The 8031-nt window shown below is 35.2% G+C and overlaps 1 long non-coding RNA gene and 1 pseudogene across 2 annotated transcripts; one reads left to right on the top strand and one right to left on the bottom strand.

Moving 5' to 3' along the window:
• Window positions 1-1038: 1038 nt before the first annotated feature.
• On the bottom strand, window positions 1039-3283 carry LOC145131116 (mannose/glucose-specific lectin-like; annotated as a pseudogene). The gene is made up of 5 exons (XR_013717772.1): window positions 3278-3283; window positions 2696-2926; window positions 2531-2608; window positions 1996-2445; window positions 1039-1472 (listed from the first exon to the last, which is right to left on the bottom strand). The product of XR_013717772.1 is annotated as a mannose/glucose-specific lectin-like (transcript).
• Window positions 3284-3533: 250 nt separating this feature from the next.
• LOC145128839 (uncharacterized) lies at window positions 3534-4929 on the top strand. Its single transcript, XR_013717128.1, has 2 exons — window positions 3534-4281; window positions 4613-4929. It is a non-coding gene; the product is annotated as an uncharacterized LOC145128839 (long non-coding RNA).
• The last annotated feature ends 3102 nt before the right edge of the window (window positions 4930-8031 follow it).

Below are 8031 nucleotides of genomic sequence, written 5' to 3'. Positions count from 1 at the left end.
TTTCGCTTCCATAATTCCTAAATAACAATGAACATTTGGAAATTCAGGTAGTTTTATAACCTTAGGGGTATTTTAGTCATTCTTAGAAAATTATGCTATACCCTAGAGGTGGTGTGTAGGGAGAATTTTCACCGAAGAAAATAGTGGCTTTTGAAACTAGAAGTTGAGTTGAGTTACTGACAACACACATCCTTTACTTTATAGTGACTAAATCTGATTTCTTTCCAAAACTAGTATTATTTGCTACTTGTTACTATATATATTGTTGCATTCATGAAATATGTTTTGTAAAGGGTTTGATCATAAAAATCACTGGACTTTATATTTTGGAAAATTTTTTAAATATCCTACTTGTGCATATCATGTTAGGATGGGTTGTGACTATGACGCCCTAGGTACCCAAATGGACCTTTATTTTTTTATTTTTTAGTAGATTTCTAGATAATTCCCACAAGCACAAGTAGAGGCTAAGTACTCATTGTTTGGCCTAGGGCGAAGGGGCCTAGTGCCTAGTTTGTGGATATTAGGGCAAAAGTTGACGTTTCGTCCGTCATGAGCTTTACGTATCTGACCATCAAATTGTGAGTTGGACTTATGAGATGGACAAGGGAGTATGTAGTTGCATGCATTGCATGTCTCTCAATTAACTTTATTACTTATCTTTTTCATTTTATTGCTCTTTTGATAACAAATGTTTTTGCTATCTTTGGCAAGTTTAAAAATATAATTTTGGAGGCTTGATTCAAGTAAGTAGGATTGACATCCTCTCACTTTAACTCACTAGGCAAATTCATTGCCTAACTTATTTTGATGTGTGTTTAGATTGAAGATTTTAAGGGACTAGAGGAGTAGGACATTTAGATTACCCCGTGGGGAACTTGATTCTTGTTATGATACCTATTGACACCTAGGTTTTAAAAACTAAACCTCTTGAAATATTTTGGGACTGTTTAGTTTCCGCAAATGTTATGAACTATGAAACTTTTTACCTTTAAAAACTAAAATTTATGTTTAAAAAGATATTCTAAAATACCCGGGCAAGGAGTGTTACATATAGTGGATACAGATGACATGTTAGCAACAAGTACAAAGTTTTAGTGACAATACGACGTCACTAAGTACTTCAAATACCGACTTATATACCTCTAGCAAAAACGCACAATAATGTACTTTTGTTGTAGTGAAAATGTTGAACACAATAATATAATCAAGAGAAGAGTTTATGTAGTAGCCTTCAGATAGACGCCAATCTTATCAATATACCAGCCAGCAGCGCCATAGAAAGCTACAAAAGAACAATCATCCCATGATACTGTGAAAGGCTTCCCTCGTTCATTACCAAAAGGTCCGTGGGTTCTTTTGTTTGTCACGAATGATATTGATGTTATTACTACGCAACCAGGATCATCTCCCCTTGATAGCCCAACTGTTCCATTAATGGCACGTATATCCTCATCTCAATCAAACATAACCTGCATCAACAAATATATATATATATATATATATATATATATATATATATATATATATATATATATATATATATATATATATTATATATATATATATATATATAATGGCTAACCCATACACCTACTAAAAATAGTATTAAAAATTATGGAATTTGTCTCTCAATTTGTATACAGGGGCCTATGGATACAAGCTTTACATATGGCAAAACATTATGCTGGTTCTCTGCATATGTGTCCGTCGTTTAGCATTATATAACAGACGATGAAAAATGTGAGCAGTTTCTCTTTATTTTTAAGATTCGATTACATTAATTTAACCATCTTCAAACAATTTTTTATCTTGACATTAATAAGGTAGAGTAATAACATGGTTTTGCTTACCCAAGGCCTTAGTTCTTTTCAAATTTTGCCAAAATGATGTCGTTTTATATGTTACTCAGTTTAGCAGCCCTATGTTTCCAGCTCTCCCAATATATAATAAACTTAAAGGCTGTATTTGTTATTTTTTAGTTAAAATTCTCACCTCAGTAGGCGTCTCTTCTAATTTCCAGCCACCAGCCAGTTTAGAATTTTGTAACAAGCCTCTATGTTCTGTAGTGAACATGAGAGAATATATCAGATCCCCATGGTTTATGTTTATCTTCTTCAAATGATGATTTCTCTCAAGTTGGAAACTCCATAGATTTTGTGGACCCACACCTTGAGTCTTTCCCCATGTTCCAACTCTGATGATTTGCTCATAAGCTTTAACAAAGACACCAATGCTGTCAATGTAATTGCCAGCAAGGCCATAAAAACTGACTAATGAGCCTTCTTCCCATGGTAGAGTAAACTGAGTGTCTGTTGCTTTACCAAAAGGTCCATGGGTCCTCTTGTTGGTCATCAAAGATAGTGAAGAAATTGTTTTATAACCCTCTCGAGTACCAATGCTCCCATCAATGCTAATTATTTGCTCATCATCGGCAAGAATGACCTAAGAAAACGGTAAAACTGTTAAGATTGAATGGAAGCTGAAAATTAATACATATTGTTTGGCTGATGACTTAAGATACATTCACCTCAGAAACCTTGTGTCCACTGGCCCAACCACTGACCTTCCTAGTAAGATTCAAAAAGCTTGTAGATTCACTAGTGACCTACATAAGTAAGCATAACTGCTATTATTGAATTAAAGATAAAAGAATGCGTATTGATCAGTATCAGCTAAGTTAAGATCTATTTACCACAGGATTAACATTGTCTCCATTGGTCCCACCACCAACCGTTTTAGAAGTGTGCACAAGCCCTTTATATTTACTAGTGAACGTGAGAGAGTGTATTGTTTTACCATGACCAATGGTAATCTTCGACAAATAAGTATCTTGTTCAAGTTGAAAAGACCAATATTCTTGAGGATCTCCACCTTGTCTTCCCCATGTTCCAATCCGAATAAATTTTTCTACTTTGCAACCAGCCTTGAAAAAATGAAAATAAATAATTATTCAAGGGAAAAAAAACGAAGTTGAACAAAATATAGAATGAAAAAAAACGATGTTTGAACATAAAAATATGAAAAAGCGGATTATGTTCCTAGTAAATCGTTTGAAAATACATAGGAAATACCGAAGGACTTCCTACACAATACAAAATTCATCACTAATCTCTTGGAAATATGAAGATATTTCCAAGGGATTTCCTAGGACCAAAACTCATTTTTTGGTTTTTCGGGGTTTAAACGTTGTTTTTTCGTTTCTTATTTTGTTCAACTTTGTTATATATTAAGTACTTTTATCTTACTAAGTTAAATGTGATATATACATACATACATGCATTTGCACCTTTATAATATATTACTTAAAACATTAATTTTTTATTCTATATTTATACTTGTGTATATGTATGTGGGTAATAAATATAATTTAGTAAGCTAAAAGTATTTTGTGTATAACAAAATTGTAAAGAAAAAATTATGTTACTAGGAAATACCGAAGTTCCTAAGCATTTCCGAGGAATCTATAATTTATTTATTATTTTCCACTTATTTTATAGCTTAGCCCAATTGTTTATGTTAGCCCAATAAAACTTGTTTGCCCTAATTCTTTCATTTCCTACCTGCAGCCAAAATCGATCAACAGCCTCCTCTTTTCTTCTTTCTTTTCTTCCAACTTGTAGGTGGTTTACGTGGTGATTTCCGATGGGTATAAGGGTGGTCGAAGCTGTCGATGGTGATTGTCGGCAGTGGAGGTGGGTCAATAGTTTGAGATGGAAGCGGCGATGGTTGTTGGCCGTATAAGAATGGTTGTTTCCGGTTGTAATAGGTAGTGTTTGGTGTTGCGTTTTTTTGAACGACCAAGGAAAGAGGCTGAAATGGGTGGTGGCGAAGGTGGTTCTCGGTGAAGGTTTACGTGTGTGTTTAGGAAGATGATGAACAGGTGGTGGTGTTTGTTGGTTCTCCACGACGATGGTTTCGGATTCTGGTATGACGATATAAGGGTGGAGATATGTGTTTTGTCCGTAGTTCTAGGTGTTTAAAGCGGAAGGGAGGGGTGGTTCTAGGCTGTGATTTCCGGCAATGACAGCGGCCATTTTTGCAAGAAGGTATGTGGCTCCGGTGGTGGTGGTTTATGGTAATGCTTTGGTGGTGATTAAGGCGGCAGCAGGTGGGTAAGAAAAGTGATTTTTTCTATTCCCTTTTCGTCTTTTTGATTTCTCCGTTCTTACTTAGTATTTGGGTGTAATTGATAAATTGAATGAGTGATTGCTAAAGCAGATGTTCAGAACCAATATATCCAAGTTCAAAGCTCCAGCATTCCATGTTTTGAGACTTGAGGTAATCTTTTGTTTAGTTTTTTGATATTTTGGAATTTCGATTACTGATTCTAACAGATAGTTAGAATTGGCCCTTGGTTAGTTAATTGTAGTATAAATTATATTAAGGTTCTAATGAGAAATCCTATAATTCTGCAAGTATGATTACATTAGTTAACTTTTTATCCAAACTCTTCTTATGCTTTCTTTTTACGTTTTGAAAAAAAAAAACGATTCATTAATCAATTAGTATTATATCTATATATTTCCTATAATAGATAAAAATGTTAATATGTATTTTGTTTTTCTATTTTTTTGAGTTTACTGATATGTTTGTTTTAACATTTTTTTAGGTTAGTGAGTTGGACCATAATCATCAAGAAATGAAGAAATGACCGAAAGACAAGCACTAATAGTTGAATTCATCACCCTCATGGCAACCCAGCGAATGCACATTACACATTAGGTTATTTTAGTAAATATTTGTATGAGTTTTAGATATCTTTATTATGTTTTGTGATTTAGAGTTTAGATGATTATTAAAACTTGTGTCGTAATGTATTTAGATTTATTGTTTTTGTGTATGAGTTTTAAATAGAATTTAGTCATTTGTATTAAAAAATTTCTGCATTTTTTGCAATAAAATCGTAAAATGCTTATTTTTTTTTAAGCTGCACATTTCCTAGGAAATTCCTAGGGACCTCTCGGTCACCAAAACGATCACCAAAAACTGTCAAAAAAGTATGGTCCTAGGAAATTTCTCGAAAAAGTATTCTCGGAAATTTCTCGGAAATGTATATCCTAGGAAATTCGTCGGGAAATCATTTCCTAAGAAATTCCTCGGAAATATATTTCCTAGGAAACGTCTCGGAAAAATAAAGCCTTGGAAATGCCTTGGGACTTCCAACAAAACATATTTCCTCGGAAAACCCTTAAAATTTTCCTCGGAAATCCCTCGAAAAAAGTTTCCTAGGAGGGTTTTCCCTACGCACAACTTTTTTCTTGGTATTTCCTCGGAAACACCGGTTTCCTAGGAATTTCCGAGGAAATTGTCCTTCAGAAAATGCGTGTTTTTTTAGTAGTGAAATTCTCTTCACTCAGGAACGGGAGGACATAAATTAGCCTCTCAGTTGGCCATTTTTTCATTCTATCCCATTCAAAAGAATCAATCAGTTAATGAGGCCAATGATCATGGTGAGGGTTAAAGAAGAGTAAGAGCATGGAGTTCCCACAAGCATTTGGAACATTTTCATGGAGCACTTGAAACTCAATGGAACACTTGGAGTTCATGGAGCATGTGGCAAAGGAACCGATCATCTAAGAAGGGAATGGATCATCAGACAAAGGAACAGATCAAGTGACAAATGAACGGATCTTCTAAAAGGGGGTATGAAGCACCTGGGAAAGGAATATAGCACTTGGGAAGGGAATAGAGCATTTTGTGAAGCTCCATGAAGAGGATACACCATCCTTGGAGGTATATGCACCACTCCATGATCAAGGTGAGCCAATTGTTAAGGTGGGTGCGCCATCAAGAAGAAGATGCACCATTTTGGAGCCTAGATGAGCCATTTGTGAAGGAGATGTGCCAACATGGAAGATGATGTACCATTCCTTGCAAAAGATTCTCCATCCTCATGCTTATTGCGTCATCTTCGTGCAAGGTGTGCCACATGTGTTCCCTGATGAGCCATGGTATCCTTCATAAACCACTTATGCTATGATGTCCTCTATGATGCTCAAGATTGTTCAAGGATGCTCAGAAGTTAAAGATGTTCAAGGATTATTGCATGATGTGCCACAATGATGGCTGATGAGCCATTGTGATCTTGATGTGTCACTCTTGCATCAGGATGACACACTGTGGATCATGATGCTCCATCATTTGTGTTGTTGATGATCATGCAATGTAAATCAAGAATGAAGGTTTCAGAAGCTACTGTATGTCTGATTGTGATTGGTTGACACCTTTCATGGGCCTATGGATTAATGGGTTTGTCTCATTAGGTTTTTAGGTCAGATCTCTAGTCTATAAATAGGGATGCTTGCTAGTCAACTGAATGTGTCTTGAGTTCTAGAGTGAGACGAATCTCTATTCAATTGTGATTGTAACCTCTTTTTGAGTGCTCATAAATAAAGAATACTCCCTTTCTGCCCAGGAAATAGGTCACATTGATCGAACCATGTAAATACTATGTCTTCTACACTTTTGTTTTTGCTTGTTATCCACATTACTTCCTAACAATGAGTGATCTCGTAATTTGATCCCATGACCTTTTTCCCAATGGAACTTCCGATTATAATAGAATTGATTCAGAGTATTTCATAGGTTAGTAGGGGTCTGTTTCACTTACCAAACAAGCGAAAATTTGAGCTAAACTTGAAATCACATAGTAGGAGTTGCAGACTACCGTCGATATGCAACCAACTTGATGGAGGACCATTCATCTTCTCTTGATATTGTATTCATTGCTTAAAAGGACTTTGGGAATTACAAGACCTCTAGGGGAACTACAAGGAGCTTCGCCATCCACATGTGAAAATGTGGTGGAAATTCATGACTAGAGTTGGACAAAAAGAAATAATTAAATCAAACTTTTTTTTTTTATTGGTAACGGGTTCATCTGAAAACTGGTCGAGTTTGGTTTAACCGACAAACAATAGTTGTTTGCATTATTGGCCTATGGCCTTGTATATTTGTATATATACTTGTAATTGAATTGTCTTTAGGTAATGAAAGCCAAATCTTCTTTCGCTCCTCTCTTTTTCTCTTCACGGCGTTTGCTTCTTCATCGCCGAAATTCTACTTCTCATTCACTCTTTTGTGTTATGTCCTTTATTCCCCAATGGCCGCCACTCTAACACCATGGAAATCTTGCCGCATCACAATTATGAAGTCATAAATCTCTCTCGTTCTTCACCAAAAACGTGCGTTATGACTCATGGAGAGAGCTTTTCACCACCCATTGTGAAGGATTTGATTACAATTCACCCACTTCCCAATATATAAATTGTACCGCCCACTCCACCTCAAAAATGTCCTTATCACCCCTTCCATTATGAAAAATCTCACTTTTGTAAAAAAGTTTATTCGTCAACATAAATTTTCTATTGAGTTTGGTTTTACTGCTAACTATTACAGGATCTAACAACGTCCTCTACCCCGATGTGACAATGACAATCCTTTTTATTCGGTCGTTCCGCCTCACCTCAGTTTTCATGTCAAGTCAATTCGTATTACACCAACGGCTCAGTTATTATAAGATCAAGTCTTAAAGTCTTTAGTTTTTAATAATTAGATATCTTGTAATAAATAAATGTTAAAGTATTATGTCAAGCTTGTCAATTTAGTCTTTCTAATTCAAGTAGCTCAAACATTTTTTAATTATTCATTCTAACATGTGGACCTCTCATGTCTTTAGAATTAATGGATTGCACTATTATGCCATAAATTTAATCATTATTCATGCTACTTTTAGGTCTTTCCACTTAAAAATAAATCTGATTTTTTCCCAAATTTCTTGAATTCTCAAAATATATCAAAAATCAATTCAGAAAACCATAAAATATTTCAAATATGATAACGGAGGTGTATATGACAAGAAACCCTTCCATGATTACTTTTCCACCCATGTAATTCTACTTTGTTTTTTGTGCCCACATACCTCCCAACAAAATATAAAGTTGAAAGCTTGTTATGCACTGTCAACAATACCGCGAACACCTTACTCTTTCACTTCTACCTACCACCTGCCTACAAGGTAGAACCCTC

Source organism: Lactuca virosa, chromosome 8, assembly GCF_052849685.1.
Source record: "Lactuca virosa cultivar CGN04683 chromosome 8, Lactuca_virosa_CGN04683_v6, whole genome shotgun sequence".
NCBI classification, from domain to species: Eukaryota; Viridiplantae; Streptophyta; class Magnoliopsida; order Asterales; family Asteraceae; genus Lactuca; species Lactuca virosa.
The sequence above is the reverse complement of the archived record's forward strand: the minus strand, read 5'-3'. Positions and strand labels throughout refer to the sequence as shown.